The sequence below is a fragment of the Lissotriton vulgaris genome, chromosome 4_1, assembly GCF_964263255.1.
Source record: "Lissotriton vulgaris chromosome 4_1, aLisVul1.2, whole genome shotgun sequence".
Lineage (NCBI taxonomy): Eukaryota > Metazoa > Chordata > Amphibia > Caudata > Salamandridae > Lissotriton > Lissotriton vulgaris.
In genome coordinates this window covers 917011825-917031264 of record NC_141691.1, presented here as the reverse complement: position 1 = coordinate 917031264, position 19440 = coordinate 917011825, and the positions used below count along the sequence as shown (strand labels likewise).

The following is a 19440-nucleotide window of genomic DNA, read 5'->3' as shown; positions in this document are numbered from 1 at the left end:
GGGCCACAGCTGGTAATTGGTATGAAACATAGCCATTGTAATTAATTGGGTCCTTACACCATGTTTCTTGGAAACAAATTATATTGGGAACATTGATAAACTCAGGCCTGCCCAGGCAGGCATCCTCAGACAATAATCCTGCAACGTTCCAGCTAGCAATTGAACAAGTCCAGGGGTTAAAGCTTTCAATGGGCATATTGATCAAAGAGTTTGGTCTACTGTGTCCATGGGATACGTTCTTAGGGGAAGGGTCCACACCCTGGCCATCAAAGACCAGCCTCACATCTCTACAGCCTCTAGAGTCATTATTGAAGTTAACTTTGGAACTGCGGTTGCCACTTATACCCGCGCTAGCTGGGAACCCCGCTGTTACATCACCCCATCTCCAGGGAAAACAGCCACTTCCCCAAGGGGGGATTTCGGCAGGGCAGATTCCAGTCAATCATTGGAGTAAAGACCACTCAAAGATTGGAATCTGTTGGAAGTGGCAATTTTAAAACCAGTATACAGATTCAAACCTCCACCCCCCCCCCCCCCCGGTAAGATCAGCATTAGACTGATTGTTTAGGTGCCTATAGAAATAACCTAAGGGACGAAGAGAGATCCCTTGATCTCGATAGGGAATTGAAGTAGCTCTTAGCAAGGCAGTGGTGGCGAGATGTGGGTTTCTAAAATTAACAACGATGCAGTCACCACTAAAATGCTTACGTGAGCTGCCTATCCAGTTGGTTCTAGTACTTAGGATCTTATCTGCTAAAGCTACTGGGAAACCACACTCCAGGTGAAGCCAAGCCACAATCTTGTTCTGCAGGGAGTCATGAGATTCTCTGTAATTGTAATTGTTATTGTGCCCAGACCCTCTAACTGGTGGGACGTTTGTTAAGACTGCCACAAAAGGTGCACAGTGGTAGTTCAAACTGTGGGTTAACAAAACTTTTGGTATTCCCTGCGCTAGGTCCTGCCTGAATCCCTGGGGCTGTGTTGGGTAAAGGGTTTCGACCAGATGTCTGCGGGGGTTAGATGCAGTAGATACCATCTCGCAAAGACCCCCGAAAGATGGCTTAGATGTCTTGGACGTAGCCGTAGGTATCACCTTACTAGCGATCTTAGAAGTTGCTTTACTACTTCCAGGGCCCTTGTCATTAACTTGGGGATTAGAGGTTGTAGGTGTCGCCTTGCTAGGAGTATTAGGAGTTACATTACTACCTCCGGGACCCTTGTCCTTAACTTGGGCACTTATACTTGTATTCATTTGTGATCCCAAAAGACCTCCCAATCTGACTACTTCGGCAGTGATCGTGTCAAGTTTGATCAATAAAGGTTTGACAATCAGATCAAACTTAGCGTCTATAGTTCTGATTAGGAAGTCTATTTGCTCGGTGTCTATTATGACCGAGGTGCTATCCGGTACTAATTTAGGGTCACAGACAGCACTAATTGATGGTGGATCTACTCTCTTGTTTAAGCGACTCCCCCCCCCCGTTTTAATTGGACATTCCTACTGTTATTCCTACATGAACGCAGTACTCTCTGAGATCTTGGGGCTGTCGGGCATTGTGCCGGTGAGTCTTGAGGGGCAGCCTGACTAAGTTCTGGGTCTATGAGAGCCACCGGGATGGAACTATCAGAGCGGTCTGGGTTTGTGGGCGCCGCCAAGATTGGACTATCCAGATGGTTAGGGTTATGGCTAACATCCTGATGAGGGGTAGACAAGGAAATGAGTGGATTGGATAAAGGAGGAGTTGAGTCAGGGGGACCCCCGACCCAAGGACTTTTGCCGTTCTTGATTAATTTTGTCCACCATCTTAACCAGGTAATTGTCCAAAGTGGCTGTCACTGGGGCATTTTTGGCTTTGGACATTGTAAATATAACCAATTGACCTTGGTGAGCTTATAACCTGGTTCGACAGACTGGAATAACAGAAATCCTAGACAACAGTAGCATGAAACGCAGTCCCCCTTCCCCTCTTTGGTTGTTGCCTTTCCATTGAATGTCAAAATATTGATGTCTCACTTGGGTAAATAGGGTCTTGTTACAGCGACCTGGGTAGTCGAACTCCTTGAATCAACACGCAAAGTCAGAGGCCCAGCCCAGCCCCCTCCTGCCCCCGAATCCTCCTGAGACTTGCCCTTGGATTACAGGATGAGACACTACTCTGGTAAAATCTCAGTGAGAATCTGGGTTGAGATGGAGACAGCATGTAGAGACAAAGATTCTATGGCTCGTCTACTCAACAGCAGTACATCAGCAGGCATTCACACCAGTTTGATGAATGGTACTGGCAGATTTGGTACAAACAAATATTAAGGCTTTAGAATAGTATTAACACTATCTCTTAAGATATCACCTCGCCAAAGCTTTTCAAATCTCAACCAACCTTTAGTTGTGTTGTTTTTTTTGTTTTCATTTAGATTATCTGTAGAGGCTCCTTTATCAAACATTTTGAAACTGAAGTGAGTATGATTTCAGCATCAAGCCCAGAAGAACATTTGGACAGGGGTAGCTTCACCCAGGTCCTCTCTGGCAGAGCCCTGCCAACAGTATGTACAGGCTGGACTAAAACACTGGTTACTTTGTTTGCAGCACAATGTTGCGTCTGATCACAGAGTGTAGTAAAATCAAGTCTGTTAATCCGTCTCTCCTTTTCTTTTTGTTCTTTTTCCATCCAGGTGCGAGACTAATGCAGGATGTTCTTTGAGGTGAAGTCGTAGCGGGAGGATCAAGGGAGCTGGCAACGCAGAGTCCTGGAAGGCGGGAAACAGGTAAGTGGCAGGCGAAGAGGCTATGCAAAGGGGAGGAGTGTGGATGGTCTTTACTTTCAAATTTGTTTTATTGGTTTCAAGAGCGTTATTTGTCATTACAGTGCAAGGAAGTCGTAGCATGCAAAAAAGGCAATCAAGCAGATAAGAGTCACAGTGTACAGAGAGTATATGAATGTTCATTTGTATCCGGTAGAGCTGGGATAAGATATTAGAGGTGCAGATACTCCTTGCCACGCAACAATGAAACCATAGTAAGAAAAACCCCAACTGTAACCACCCCCATGTTCCCCCGTCCCACCTCCCGGGTTCCCACCCCGCCCAGTGTGCCAGTCATGTGGGGTAGTTGAGACCTCAGCCTCGTGATAACGAGAGCGGTCACTCAGGTGGACGTGTGGATTCATTCGTGTTCGCGGTAAGTCTAAGAATACGTAGGTATTTAGGGCACTTGATCTCATTAAATTCCCTGGACAGGAGGGAGAGCAGTGGGAGCCACACTTTTTGGTAAGCAGCCGTGGACTGCGTAATCGTGGCGTGAATGCGCTCCATGCCTAGGGTAAACCATATCTTTTGTAACCAACCCGTGTGAGTAGGTCTAGTGGTGGAGCCCCATAGGGATAGGATGTGTTGTGTCGTGGCCTGCATAGCCACTCCCATCTGGCGACCTCTAAGGGATTTCAGGGGGAATGTAAGTGCATTGGGTAATCCCAAAATGGCATAAGCCGGGAATCTAGGTATTTCTGTTTCAAATACTGAGTCAATGTCGTCCAAGACAGCCTTCCAATAGTCTTGAACCTCTCTGCATTCCCATAGAAGGTGTGTTAGAGTGCCCATCTCCCCACAGCTCCTCCAGCATGATGCGCTGCACGCGGGGTTACCTTTGTTGAGCCGGGCCGGTGTAAGGTACCAATATATGGCCAATTTTGTCGCTGTTTCCCTGGCAGCTGTGTTGCGGGTGGTATGTGCAGCTCAGCCCGTCGGGGGGGTTGGTGTAAGCATTTTGTCAAGGTCCGTGATGAGGTGTTTGTCAGAGTCCTCTGTCACCAGCCATTTCTCGAAGACTGTCATGGGCCACCTACTAAGGGGAGAACGTCCGGATGGGTGAGCCAGTGCTGGATTTGGAAATACTGGAAAAGCTGAGGAGAAGTCACATCGTAGTTTTGAATTATGTCTGCGAGAGGGAGGAAACCTCGCAAGTCAAAAAGGTGACCGGCGGAGAAGCTATCAATTCCGCGCCATTGCGGGAAGGTGTTAGGGTCTTTGCCCGGAGGGAACTCCGGGTTGTCCAGAACAGGCGTAAGGGGAGAGGGGAAAGTAGTGAGACCTCGTTTGGTCGCAACCGTGTTCCAGACCTGCATGACAGTGCGGGTGATAGGGGATCGCAACATGTAGCATGGTCTTTGTTGTCGAGGAAGAAACGGGATCTTCCAAAGGGAGGTTCCCGCCATTGCCCTATCCTGGAATAACCAGCGTTTTTCGGACTCTGGCCTGAACCATTCCACCAGGTATCTGAGCTGCGCCGCCTGGAAATATTGCAGCAAGTTGGGGATACCAAGACCACCCTCATCCGTGGGCCTGTAAGCTAGGTGTTTATTTAGGTGCGCTCGTTTGCCCTCCCAGATGAAGTGATGGATAGCAGCTTGGAGGGCTGGAATGGTGCCCTTAGGGGGGAGCATAGGGAGAGTCTTAAAAAAGTACAGGATCTTAGGCAGAGTCGACATCTTGACCGCCGCTATGTGGCCAAGTAGAGACAATGGTTGCTTGGCCCACCGAGCCAGATCAGACCGGATCCGTGAGGAAAGGGTTGTGTAGTTGAGAGTCAGCGTGGAGTCTGTGGAGGCCGTGAGTGTTATACCCAGGTATGGAAGATGTGCCGCAGAAGAGACACCTCCTCCGTAAGCAGGAAGGGAAGTGTCTTTGTGGGCGTTCCTGCCCAGGGGTAAAATAAGGGATTTCCCTTTGTTGATTATGAAGCCGGAAATGGCGCCAAATGATTCTAGCTCCTTCAGGAATGCGGGGACAGAATTGTCCGGTGTATCCAGAGCAGCAATGATATCATCCGCATAGAGGCCTATGACGTGGGGCTCGTTGCCAAAAATCATACCTCGGATGGTAGGGTTGTCACGGATCTTCTGCGCGAGAGGCTCTACGTAAAGGGCGAAAAGAAGGGGTGAGAGGGGGCAACCCTGGAGCAGAACGCAAGCCTCCCAGACGGACACGAGCTTGGGGACGGTGGTAACAACTCGCGATCCAGGCCTGAAATCTGTCACCCACGCGGAAGCGCCGCAAGACCTGTTGGAGGAAGTGCCAGTCCACCCGGTCAAACGCCTTCTCCGCGTCGATGGCCAGCAGGGCGGAGTCCGAGTTCTGAAAGTGAGCTTTATCTATCAGGTGTAGGATACGTTTAGTATTGTTGCTACATTGGCGATTGGGGACAAAGCCGGATTTATCAGGCTTTAAGATCCCAGGCAAACATGGGCCAAGGCGCGCAGCCAAGATCCCAGTAAAGATCTTCAGGTCCAGATTAAGTAGGGATATGGGGCGGAATGCTGAACAGCTGGAGGGTTTTTTGCCTGGTTTGGGCAGTACGACAATCTCAGCCGCTAACATGTCAGAGGGGATAGAGCTTGGGCCCTCGAAGGAGTTAAAAAGCCGTGTAAGGACCGGGGCCAACAGCGGACAAAAGGTTTTATAAAACCCGGCTGAGAATCCATCTGGGCCCGGAGATTTCAGAGGGCGCAGGCGGGAGATAGCTGCAATGACTTTGTCTAAGCGGATAGGGGCGTCCAAGGAATTTACATTGTCTTCTGCTATCTGAGCCTCGCCAGAGATGTCTTGGCCAGTATCATCTGTCAGACTAGTAATTTGGGAGCTTTGAGTTTTCGCTCTCAGGGCACTAGCAAGTAAGCGGCCTGTTTTGTTCCCCCCGACGTAGTAAGAGTGGCGTAGGAGCAACGCAGCAAATTCCGCCCGGTCCGTATCCAGACTGGCCATCTGGGCTCTGGCGGATTTAAGTTGTCTCCATACCCTTGGGGCACTTGTGCAGCTATGGTGGACCCTCTCGAGTTCCGAGACACGGGCCGTGAGGTCAGCCCTGTTCGCTTTGCGTTCCTTGGCCTCAGCTGACGCGATGGCAATGAGCTCTCCTCTACCTACAGTTTTCAAGGCCCCCCAAACGGCGGTCAAGGGAGTCTCGGGGGTGTCATTAAGCGCCAAGTAGTCGGTAAGGCATGTGTGAAGTTGTTTGATAACTTCCGGCCGCTGCAAGAGAGTCTCGCGTAAACGCCAGAACCCTGGGGGGCGAGCGGACCTGGGAACTTGTATAGTTAATTCCACAGCGTCGTGGTCAGAAAGCGCCGCAGGGACAATGTCAATGTCTTTGAGAATAGGGAGCAGATCTGGCGAGCCTAAGATGTGGTCCAACCTAGCGTATGTGTGAACGTGTGAATAGAACGTGAAGGGCGATGAAGTGGGGTGTGCCGATCTCCAAAGGTCCAACAGACCATGGTCCCGCAGCCACTCTTTCCCAGCAGCCGTTATGGCACCTGAGTCCCCGCTCCTACGACCCGACCTATCTGTGTCAGAGTCCATCACCAAGTTAAGGTCCCCCCGACAAGCAGAAGCGAGGTTGGGGAATGAAGGGATTCCGAGACGGCTTGTTTCAGGAAGGGTTCTTGGCCCGAATTTGGGGCGTATAATAAAGCAATTGTAAAGCGTTGCCCCCTAGAAGGAAGGTGTGTGCTAACAGCCTGCCCTTAATCTCCCCAACTTTGTCCCCCATGGAGCCGCGGAAGCGCTTGAAGACTAAAATAGCCACTCCCGCCTTTTTTGTCGGGAGCGAGGAAAAGAGCTGATGGGGAAAAGGGCGTGAGCGCATCCTGTGCCAATCTTTAGGTAAAAGGTGGGTTTCTTGGAGTAGGCATGTATATGCCTCAGAATTTTCCAAGTACAAGATCACCGCCCTCCTCTTTATAGGGTTGTCCAGACCTTTAACATTCAGAGTCAATACCTTCAGAGTGGACTCCATCACGGGGGATCATGGAAACCCTGATCTATGTAGTAGCAAACCTCCCTCGGGACCGAAGGGGTGAAACACAACAAGGGCACCATTAACTTTCCCCTTTCAGCACACCGCCCCCCCCATGCACCCCCCTCATTTCCCCCAAACATCTCCCTCCCAAACAACCCAACTGCCAAACTGACTAGCCATAGTCCATAGCCATAGTCCCAAAGTTAAACATGCCCCCCTCGTCTCCCGTTTCCCTCCCCCCATTCCTCCAACCAAGAAAAGACATAGTCCCAGTCCTGCCAGTTCACACAGGGCCGTGGTAAAGGTTCGTACGAGGGTCATTTCTGATGGTGGCCACGCCGGCCCCCACCCAACCCCCCCACCCCCCAGCACCAGCAATGTTCAAGCTATAAGTGATCTCTCATATCGGGTATGAGTTATTCGGAGGAGGAGGATGTCTCTTTAGCAACTTCTGCCACTGCTGTCGCCCGTTCCTGTGAGATGATGGTCGCGTCGGGCTTCAAGCGATGTGAAGGGGACCGTCTCCGGCCCACCGTCTGCCAGCCTCCCCTGGAGGTCCCTCGTGGATTTCTTGTCGGTGGTACATCGGCATCTTGATCAATTCCTAAAAGGGTGCAGGTGTCCGTAAGTGATCTCAGTTGATGCAGGGTTCCATTCCATTTGAAGATCAGTCTGAATGGGTGACCCCAGGCTTCTCAGGAAGTCCGTTGCTATTTTAAACTCCTTACGTTTCTGCAATGTGATGGCTGACAGGTCCTGATATAGGGCGAGCGAGTTACCTTGAAACTGAAGGGGTTGTGCTTGTCGGGCTTCCCGTAGGATCCGCTCCTTCAGCGGAAATTCAGGGAGAAAGGCCAGGATGTCTGGCAGAGGGGCAGAGGGGCGCCGAGGCAATCCGACCCTATGCGCTCTGTCAATGCGTATATTAAAGTCTGCAGGCTCCCCCAGAATGCTCCGGAACAGGGCTTGCAAGTATCCCACGACATCGATCCCCTCCGCTTTTTGAGGGACCCCCCGGACCCGTATGTTGTTGTGCCGGGAACGGTTTTCAAGGTCCTCCGCGTGGGCGTGAAGGTCCAGCTGCTGGTCCGTGAGTCTCAGGACTTCTTGTTGGAGCTGTGTGATTTCATCACTTCTGGCGTGGTCGGCTCCCTCGATCACCTCCACCCGTTCACCAAGCCCCTCAATATCTCGGCGAAGTTCACAGACCTCGCCCGCCAACTCTTGCTTCAGGGACTTGAAGTCGTCTCTGAGAGAATTAAACAGGGTCTCTAGGAATGATCTAGTTATGGGTACCTGGTCGTCCGGTGGTGTGGGCGAGGTATTTGCGGCCACCGAGGAAGGTGGGTCCTTGCTGGGTTTGGGCTGGGACTTGGCCAGCATTTCGGGAAGTGTTTGAGGTCCCTTCTTCCCCCTAAGGTTTGACATAGTGCGGCCCGCTGCAGAAGCGATCCGGGTGGCCGGCCCTGAGATCTCGAAGATAGACCGGGAAACCAGCAGCTGGGTGCCAAGGGCAGGTCGTGTGCTGTTTTGTGTGTGAGAGAGTTGCTCTGCGTTTTCTGGGCACGAGCCTGTGAGGTAGTCATGGTTGTGCGTGCAGCCGAGTAATGCACAGCAATGGAGTGAGCGGAAGCAAGCTTATTAGCTGCTGAACAGGCCCCTGACAGTCTCTCGTGTATCCCTAGATTAGCAGGCCGCTACAATCAGTCCGATGGCCACCAGTGTCTCCCTTTATGTAGGCACAATCCCCTTTAGGCAGTTCCCCGGTAGTCCCCTGTGTCGTCCCACGAGGCAGAGGTTTCCGATTACTAGGCCCGAAGGCCTGTGCTTCCTTCCCTGTGATGTCGGTAAGGCTCGGCTTGTCTGTCTGTTCCCCGCCGGGAGCTCGATTATGCCCCCCGAGCCCTCCTCGCAGCGCTCGCCGCCGCTCACCTCACCTTCTTTCAGCGCTGTGGTTGTGGCTCTGCAGGGCCTTGTTCCTCTCACTCTAGTGTCCAGGGCAAATCCTCCGCCACCTGAATCACGGGGTGAGGCAGCTGGGCCAGCCTAGTCCGGGGTGAAGCAGTGTGGTGCGCGGCCGACCAGGCCTTCTCCTCGCTGCGGGCCGTGGGCGCGCAGCTAGTAGGCCCGAAGCCGGAGCCTCAATTTTGCTGTCCCCGGCCAGGCCGCTCCTCACCGCGGGCTTGAATGAGTGCGCCCTGGGGGTGTCTCGTCTTCTCAGGGCCAGCGAGTAAGGGCCCCTGCAGCAAAGTCCGCTGGCGCTTGGTCGCCTCTTTGGCGTGAAGGGTAGGGGCGGCGGGCCGTAGGTCGGCTAACTGTCCATCGCGGCCGCCATTGCTGCGGCCGCAACCGAAGAACTCACGGCGTCTTCTGCTGCACTGGCGTATGTAAGCGCCTCTACCGGATCCTCACCGTGTGCCTCTGCTGGTGCCGGCTTCTCCCGGTGTTGTGGGGAGATCGGCGCTGCTGCGTCTCGCTTGCGGGCCCAGAACGTTTAGCCGCTCGTCGCGGCCGCCATTGCCGGAGCCGCAGGTCGGGGATCTGGTCCCGTCGGCCACTTCCCCCGGGGTATGGGCGCTATTACTGGGTCCCCGCCGTGTTCTGCTGTTGGCGCCGACTTCTCCCGGCGGTTTAGGGAGATCAGCGGTTTGGTTTGGCGCTGACGGGTGGGATCGGGCAGGGAGCCTCACAGACCTGCGTCCGATCACGCCGCCATCTTGGACACGCCCCCCGTGTGAATGGTCTTTAAATAAAACTGCTTTAGAACGTTCCTAAAGGTCATATTTCAATTGTTTGTAACAAGCAACAGGTGCATATAATTAACTTGATGAGGTTGCCTTCTAGACGGTCCTTTAGAATGCTCCCAAAGGCTGCGTTCTAATTGCTTATAGCAAGGAACAGATGCAGAGATTAATTTGAGATTAATTTGATGAGGCTGTCTTCTAGAAGGGGTTTTCAAATGTTCACAAAAGTCACATCCTAATTTCTTATATCAAAGAACAGGTAAAGGCTATTAATTTGGTGAGGGCTGTTTCTGGAAGGTTCACGTTGAGGTAATCTATGTCAGTTGCTTGATGCTTATTCTGGTGGATGTTCTGGATGTTTCCATGGTGCCTGAAACCTGGCCTTGCATATACATGGTAAAACATTTGTAAAAGCTAGTAAGCCTTCTCAAACAAACCAGGGAACACCAGCTGCAGCTAGCTATTACCAACTGCATGTAATATGGTCAAAAGTCAGGGTACAAAATGTTTGTTCATTCATAAGTGTTGGGAGGAATAATATGAGTCATGCCGGTATACTGTGATAGTCAAGAGAGGTGAGTTGTGTCAGGAATCCTGACAGTTGCCCCTCCAAAGGAAGTCTTACAGGTTGTGGTTGGGTGGGTTGGAGGGCATGAAATCGTCTCACAGACATGGGGGCATGAACCGAGGAGGCCGGTTCCCAGGAATGCTCTGAAGGGTCATAACCCTTCCGATCTATAAGGTAATATAGTTTTTCCTGAGATTGTTTAGAGTCTAGGATACTGTGAACTTTGTACTCTTGTTGGCAAATAATCAGAACGGGTGGGGTATCTTTTCCTGTGGTGGGGTGGTATGGCTTGAACAGTGAAACATGAAACACTGGGTGGATAGTTTATTCAGGGGGGAGCTGTAGCTTGACAGTGAGTGAATTAATTAGCTTGATAATGTCAAAAAGACCGATAAACTGTGGTCGTAGTTTTCTTGTGCCTTCTAGTTCTAAGTGTTGTGTTGATAACCATACCCTGTCTCCTTCTTTGTATATAGGTGCTGGGGTTCTATGCTTGTCAGCTTGTACCTTCATGTCGAATGTGGCTTTTGCTAAACTTGTTCTAGTGTGTTTTTGAATCTCATGCAGTTATTCTAATCTTTCTGTGACTGAAGGGAGCGTAGTAGAAACTCCTGATATATCGATGGGAAGGGCTGAGGATGTTGTCCTGACATGAAAAAGAAGGGTGTGTAGTTTGTGGCTGAGTGGGTGCTGTTAATATAGGTCAATCCAGCTAGGAGTAGGGCCTGATCCCATTGTCCTGTGTACCTAGATAGTAAGCATCTAAGTGTAGTTTCTAGGGATTGGTTGACCTATTCAGTTTGCCTGGTCAGTGTGTGGGTGGAAGGCAGATTACAAGGCACCTCTATTCCTAACTTATCACAGAGTGTTCTCCAAAATTTAGATGTAAACTGAACTCCATGATCTGAGATGATTTTACTCGCTAGATGATGCAGTCTTACAATATGATCAATGAATATTTGACTAAATTCTGCAGCAGAGGGTATCTTTTTGACGGGAATGAAATATGCCATATTTGATAACATGTCAACAACTACTAAAATAATATTGAAGGTATTGCTTGCTGGAAGGTTGGTAATAAAACCCTGACTAATAGTGTGCCAAGGAACTGGGGGTACAGATAGAGGTTGTAATAAGCCTGCAGGCACAGTGTGAGTGTTCTTGTTTCGAGCACAAGTTGGGCAACCAAATACTTATTCTTATATTTCCTCCCGCATTTTGTCCCACTAGAAGGTTTTTTTGAGAATTCCTTAGGGTTTTTGCTATACCTGGGTGCCCTGCTGATGCTGTGTCGTGATTCTATTGACTTACCTGATGTCTTAATTCTATAGTAGGAATGTACAGTTTCTGAGCGTGAAGGAACAGCTTGTCTGTGAAAGTATGGTTAGGTGTTTTAATATATTCTTCGGCCTTTAGTTTCTTATATTCCTCATGTAAGGCTGCCATGAAGGTGTCACCCTTGCTGACTGCGGCTATCTTTTCCGGTGGAATGATAGTAGGGGAGTCTGATGGAGAATGGGGAGAGTGAGCATACCCCAGTCTAGAATGAACTGTAACTTCTTGGCGATTGGTGATGATGAAATCGAATCCATTAAATAAATGCAGCCATCACAATTGACAGGGGGTGAGAGCTCTAACGGAGCTAAAGAATTGTAAATTTTTAGGATCTGAGACTATTTTGACTGTTTGTTTAGCCACTGTAGGTAATGCCTCCATTCAGTGAACACCAGTTTGATGGTCAGAAGTTCTCTTTCAACCATCATATAGTTTTGCTCTGCTGGCAGAAGTGTTTTGGGAACAAAAGGCTATGGGAGGAATATGGCCATTTCTTGACTACTTTTGAGATAAAATTCCTCCTACGGCTACCTGTGAAGCATTGACTTCGATGTATTAGGGCTGGTCTGGATTGGGATGCTGAAGAATGGGTGCAGTGGTGAATTTAGTTTTTAAGAGTTGCAACACCTGATTGGCTTCTGGAATGCATGCAAAATATTTCCCCTTTTTTAGCAGCTGTTTAATGGGTTTCACTATCTCTGAAACGTGCAAGATGAAACAACAGTAAAAATTGGCAAAGCCAAGTATCCTTTGAATTTTCCTTACATTTGTAGGAGTTTGCCAATTGGTAATGGTTTCTACCTTTTTGTGCGCCATAGTGATGCCTGTTGGAAATTATTCATACCCCAGAAACTCCACCGACTGTACAAGGAAGGAACATTTGTCAAATTTAGCAAAGAGAGCATTTTTCCTAAGGCGCTGTAACATGTTCTTGCTCTGAATTTGAGTAAATCAGAATGTCGTCTATGTAGACGATTGCACAAACATCTGAAAATTCCCTCAGGACCTCCTTAATCAAATATTGAAATGCTGCCAGAGCATTACATAGCCCGTAGGGCATAACACTATACTTAAACACCCCGGACTTAGTCCTAAAGGCGGTTATCCATTCATAGCCTTCTTGTACACGGATTAAGTAGTAAGCTCCCCGTATATCTAGTTTAGTGTAAATGGTAGAATATCTGAACAGATCAAGTAGTACCAGAATTAATGGGAGCGGATAGTGTTTCTTAACCCCTTTGCTGCTAGGCCTCGCTCCTCCCCCCTCCATGTGCCAAGCCTTTTTTTGGCAATTTGGGGTAGTTCACGCTTAGGTCCCTATAAAGTTTTGTCCACATAAGGTATACATGCCAAATTTGCAACCTTTTCTTCCAACATCTTGAAAATTCTAAAGGTACCCATGGTTTAGGGAACCCCCTGGAGGGGCCTAAGAAATTGGCCAAAATACAGTGAATGTGGGGGTCTTTAGGAAACATTGGAAAAATAGTGCCTCAGAAGAAAGCATCTGTTTTTTTCCCTGCAAAAGGTATCAATAAAGTTTTTGTGGTGCAAAAATGACCATATTTCCGTCTATCAGGAACAGTCAGATGTTTGGCAGAAAACCAACATTTTCTACACAGTTTTGGCATTTTACTGGGGCAAAGCCTATTTTTTTGTATTTCCTGCACTTTCAACCTCCTTCCAGTTAGTGGTAGAAATAGGTATAAAAACAAGAACGGATCCTGGATAACTATACATTTCTGAAAAGTAGAACAAATTTTGAATTCATCAAGGGGTCATTTGTGTAGATCTTCAAGATTTTTATTTTGAAACTAACAATTGAAATAGAAAAATATTGAAATTGAGTTGGAAAAATCAGCCATTTGTGCCAACATTTTCACCTGTAATTTCTTCTAGGTTTGCTATATATTTGAAAGCAATATAGTGTTTAGTCTGTCTTACTGTTCTGGTTGTGAGGATACATAGGACTTGTAGGTTAACCAAGAACGCGAGGTATCCAGAGCTGATAACTGAGCTGCATCTTGCTAGGGTTTTAAATTGCGTCTCGGGTATATAGCAATTCTTTTGGTAAAATATGATGGGTGAAAAATAGGTACTTAGAAAACCTATATATTTTCGAAATGGGACCAAAATATAGAATTTAGAAGCATTGGTTATTTGTACATTTCCGAAAATGTGGGTACCCGTACAAGCCTGTGAATTAGAGGATATTTGTCAAAATGACTTCTTTTTTACAAATTGTCTTATATTGGACGGCAGAAATGAAAAGAAAGTCAATTGGTCACTTGTTCTACTATTCTGTGCTCCCCTAAGTCTCCTGATAAAAATGGTACCTCACTTGTGTTGGTAGGTCTAGTGCCTGCGACAGGAAACGGCGCAACGCGCAACGTGGAAGGTTCAAATATTTCCAGTGAAAACTGACCCTTTCTTTGCAATGTGCCTAGCTGTGAATTTTGGACCCTAGTTCACGGGCACCGAGGGAAATGTACAAAACCTATCCATTTTTTAAAAGTAGACACCCAGGGAAATCAAGTATGGGGTGACTTGTGTGGCTCTCTCTAGATTCTGTTACCAAGAATCCCTTGCACACCTCAAACTTCATTAAAAAAAATCAACTTTCCTCACATTTCTGTGATGGAAAGTGCTTAAATCTGTGGGACCCACAAACTTCCAGCCACCAGCAATCCCCAAAGTCTCCCAATACAAAAGGTACCTCACTTGTGTGGGTAGGCCTAGTACCCGCAACAGGAAACAGCCCAAAACACAACGTGGCTATGTCACATTTTTTCAGTGAAAACTGACCCTTTTTTCGCAATGTGCCTAGGTGTTAATTTTGGACCCTAGCTCAGCTGGCGCCTAAGGAAATATAGCAAACCTATACATTTATGAGAAGTAGACAGCCAGGAAAATCCAGGACGTTTTGCTACCCAGAATCCCTTGTAATCCTCAAACTTTTTCAAAAAAATAATTTTTCCTCAAATTCTTGTGTGATGGAAAGTTCCGGAATCTGTGGCGAGCCACAAACTTCCAGCCACCCAGCATTCTCAAATGTCTCCCAATAAAAATGGCACCTCACTTGTGAGGGTAGACCTAGTAGCCGCGGCAGGTAATGGCCCAAAGTGTTACGTGGACACATCACATTTTTATAGTGAAAATTGACCCATTTCTGCATTGTGCCTAGTTGTGCATTTTGGACCCTAGCTCTGCCGGCACCTAAGGAAACCAAGCAAACCTATACATTTTTTAAAGTACACATCCAGGGGAATCCAGGATGGAGTGAATTATGTGGTTTTCACCAGGTTCTGTTATACTCAGAATCCCTTGCAAACCTCAAACTTTATTTTAAAAAAAACACTTCCTTAACATTTCTGTGATGGAAAGTTCTCGAATTTACGGGAAGCCAAAAACTCCCAGCCACCCAGCATTCTCCAAAGTTTCCCGATAAAAATAGTACCGAACTTGTGAAGGTAGGCCTAGTGCCCGTGACAGGAAATATCCCAAAAAACAACGTGGACACATCACATTTTTCCATTGAAAACAGACCCTTTTTTTGCAATGTGCCTACCTAGAGATTTTAGACCCTAGTTCAGCCGGCACCTAAGAAAACCTAACCAACCGGTGCATTTTTCAAACCTAGACACCCAGGGGAATCCAGGATGTGGTGACTTGTGTGGCTCTCACCAGGGTTTGTTACACACAATCACTTTCAAACCTCAAACTTTGGCCCAAAAAACTAACTTTCCTCACATTTTGGTGATGGAAAGTTCTGGAATCTGATGGGAGCCACAACATTTTACCCACTCACCATTCCCCCAAGTCTACTGATAAAAATGGTACATCACTTGTGCGGGTAGGTCAAGTGCCCACCACAGGAAACAGCCCAAAATGTGCTGTGGAGACTTTAAAATTCTCGATTACAAAATGTTAATGTTAATTTCTATTTGTATAGCGCCAAATCACCAGAAGGTCTCTAAGCACTAAGAACAAGACCCTGAACCTGGAGCCTAGCATGCCTACTAAAGCTTGGCATGTTCAGCTGAATGTATGATGGTACACCGCACAGCGTTACAATGCGTGCTTTCAGCACGCAGTTCTCACATCGCCAATACTATAACTTTGCAAGTTTTCAGAACGCATGCCGTTTCAACAGCAATGTTGTTTACCCTATAGGCAATGCCACCCGATCACATACAGACAAATCACACTCCATTACATCGCATACTGTGTTCTCTTTGGTGCTTGTAAAGTCCCTGTCATGCGGCTTTAGTGAAAGAAGGGCTTTGCGTGCGGCGAGTTTGTATATTAATTGCAGTACCTGAGTTGGGGCAAAATGTCAACGTAAAACTATCATGTAAGTAAACTAATGGCTGGCATTAAAGTACAATTCCCTGTAAGTGAAGGTCATAAGTATGGTAAAAAAAGAACAATTCCTTCTAATTCAAAATTGTCATTCTTATTGCCGTTGACTAAAGCGAACAAGACGTTTCTTCAAAACAGTGTAATCAACATGTAAAGAAAACAATTACTAATGAAAACATTGGTCTTGCATTTCTTGCCAAAGTGTAGTGTAAGCAACATGTACATAAAATGAATATTAATAGCCAATTTTAAATACTGATATGTTTTTCAATTGACGTACAATGAAGCGAGCAAGTAGTGGCATATTACCATCCCTGTGTGCATGCAATAATCAGATTTAAAATATAGTGCCTTCTATCATTCAAAAGTAATCCCATGAAATTTCTTTATATATGAATATCTATCATTAAATTATATTTATTGTAATTAACGTACGCAACCAACGGCCGACACAATTTTTATATATAAATCTATACCATTAGTATTATTGTAGCATAAAAAATCTATATCATTATCATTATTGTAGCAGGCAAAAATCTATAGCATTATCATTATTGTAGCAAGAAATGATATTTGAACGTACACACCAACGACCGACACAATCGACCAACACATTCTTTATATATAAATGACAGATACAAGGTAACTCTCCTGGGTCTTTTTTAAAAAAAACGGGTGCTGCTCCATAGAGGGCTTTATGTGCAATGCACAGACCCTTGAACCTAACCCCCTGCTTGACTGGGAGCCAGAGTAGTTGTTGTAGCAGAGGTGTGTTACATCCTCTTCTGGGAGTTTGAAAATCAGTCTTGCCGCATCATTCACAACCACCTGAAGTTTCCCTAATAGTTTTTCAGGAACCCTATGTATACTGCATTATCGTAATCCAGGTGTGACACAATTAGGGCTGACAAAACAGTATGCATGGTGGAAAATGACAGTAAGGGTACAAGTCTCTGGAGTTGCCCCATAAGGCCCACACAACTCCCCACTACAGCAGTCAACTGATTATTCAATGTTAACTTGGTGTCCAGCCTGATGCCCAAGCTCTTCACAACTAGCAATGGTGTTTTCGGGGTAGTGCCTAGCTCTTGTGGCCAGAAGGAATTAGACCAGGGGTTAGCCCCGCTTGTGATAGTAAGTACCTCCGTCTTGTCAGAGTTTACTTTCAGTGAATTTTTGATCATCCAATTCATAGTTAGCTGGAGAATATTTTGCACGTTGGACTATGCCTGTGAGGAGCTGTCAATCCGCATTATTAACTGCGTGTCGTCAGCATAGTTGGAAAAGACCATGTTTTGCGAAGGAAACACCTGCGTTTTTGTTATCGGGCTCAGGGCCATCTAGGGAACCCACACATTACTGAAAACTAGACACCTGGAGGCGTCCAGGGAAGTGTGACTTGCGTGGATCCCCCAATGTTTTCCGACCCAGAATCCCATCAAAACCTCAAATTTAGCTGACAAAAATCAAAATGTTCCCACAATTCTGTGTGGGAAAGCTGTAGGATCACTGGTCTGACACAAATTGCCTACCACTGATCATTCCCTCAGGTCTCTCGATACAAAGGGTATCCCACTTATGTGGGTGGGCCAAGTACCTGTGGCAGGGATGGGCCCAAAACTTATTGGGGGAGTCTAAGGACGTCTGACTTGCGTAGATCCCCCAATATTTTCTTACCCGAAATCCACTGCAAACTTTAAATGTTGTTAAAAAACCAAATGTTCCTCCGATTTCTGTATGGGGTTACCGTGCCAGCACAAAATACCTACCACCCAGTGTTCCCTTCGTCTCCTGAGTTAAATGATACCTCACTTATGTAGGGAAGCCAAGTGCCTGTGGCTGGGAAGGTCGAAAACATAGGGATTGAGGGGATAGCACATTGAGCTCTAAGCGCTATATTTTTGTTAGATGCATTTTTAGGCTGACTGCATTAGATACCCACACAAGTGAGGTATCATTATTATCCGGAGACCAAGATGAAGGCTGGGTCGTAGGACATTTGTGCCGGTGTGGTGATCCTAGCAAAAATGTGAGAAAAATATAATTTTATTTCAGCTAAATTTGAGGTTTGGAGGGTATTGTGCTTTTGAAAACATTTGTGGATCCACGTAAGCCATACCTCCCTGAACTCCATTGGATGTGTCATTTTCAGAAATCATTGGGTTTGATAGGTTTCCCTAGCTGGCCAAAACGCATGTGACCCCCTTGCAAAACAATGCCATTTTTTAATTGATAATTTTGAAGTCTCCACAGTACATTATGGACCTTTTCCTGTCATGGGCACTAGGCCTACCCACACAAGTGAGGTACCATTTTTAACAGGAGACTTGGGGGAATGCATGCTGGATTGGTGAAATGTTTATGCTCCCCTTAGATTAAGGTACTTTCCATCACAGAAATGTGAGGAAAATGAGTTGTTTTACAAAGTTCCAGGTTTGACAGGGATTCCGGGTAATAGAACCTGGTGAGAGCCATTCAAGTCACCCCGTCCTGCATTTCTCTGGATGCCTGTTTTTCAAAAATGTATAGGTTTACTAGGTTTCCTTAGGTGCTGGCAGAGCTAGGGTCCAAAATCCACAGCTAGGCACACTGCAAAAAAAGGGTCAGTTTTCACTGGAAAAATGGCCTAGCGACACAAGTGAGGTTTTGGGTCATATCCTGTCAGTGGCACTGGCCCACCCACATTAGTGAGGTACCATTTTACTTGGGGAATGCTGGGTGTATGGACGTTTATGGCTTCCCGCAGATTCCAGAACTTTTCATCACAGAAATATGAGGAAAGTGTGTTTTTTTAATAAAGTTTGAGGTTTGCAAGGGATTCTGGACAACAGAGCTTGGGGAAGGGCACCCAAGTCACCCCTTCCAGGATACCCCTTGTTTAGTTTTAAAAAACGTAGGGGTTTGTTAGATTTCCCTAGGTGTCGGCTGTGCTGGGGTCCAAAATCCACAGCAAGTCACATTGCCTAGTGGGCTTTCTGCCGCCCTGGGGGGGAGGGCAGAAAGACTGTGGTTATATTTTTTAGGGGGGTGGGGGCATTGGTATGCCCATTCTGAGCATCTCCCACCCCTATGTATAAAAATGGCAGCATAATCCCTGGCGCCTAGTGGGCTCTCTGCCTCCCTGGGGCAGATCAGGGGCTATTGCCCCAATCTGACTCCCAGGGAGGCAGAAATACTGTGGCTAAGGTTTTTAGGGAGTGGGGGTATTGGCATGCCCATTCTGGGCAGTACCACCCCTACGTATAATAAAATAAATCCCTGGTACCTAGTTGGCTTTCTGCCCACCCGGGGGATAGATAAGTGGCTATTGCTTGGGGTTGGGGGCATTTGCAGGCCCATTCTGGGCAGCCCCACCCCTGTGTATAAAAGTAAAATCATCCCTGGTGCTTAGTGGGCTTTCTGACCCTAAGGGGCAGATCAGTGCCAATTGCCCCAAACGGCCTCCTGAGGGGGACAGAAAGACTGTGGCATTTTTTGGGGGGGTGGGTGGGGGCATTCACATGCCTATTATGGGCAACCCTCCCCCTGAACTTTGAAAAACAATAATCCCTGGTGCCTAGTGGGCCTTCTGGCCCCGAGGCGGGCAGATAATGGGCTTTGGCCCCCATCTGCCTCCCAGGGGGCAGAAAGACTGTGGCAATTTC

At 47.4% G+C, this 19440-nt stretch overlaps 1 protein-coding gene across 2 annotated transcripts in view; it reads left to right on the top strand.

Annotated features, from left to right (window-relative positions):
* The window catches only part of LOC147722720 (uncharacterized), a 366241-nt gene that overhangs the window by 20678 nt on the left and 326123 nt on the right, over positions 1–19440 (top strand). For both annotated transcript variants that reach the window (XM_086965197.1, XM_086965198.1), the window contains exon 3: positions 2671–2763. The gene's annotated coding sequence lies outside the window, so the exon portion shown is untranslated. The remainder of the gene's footprint in view (positions 1–2670; positions 2764–19440) is intronic.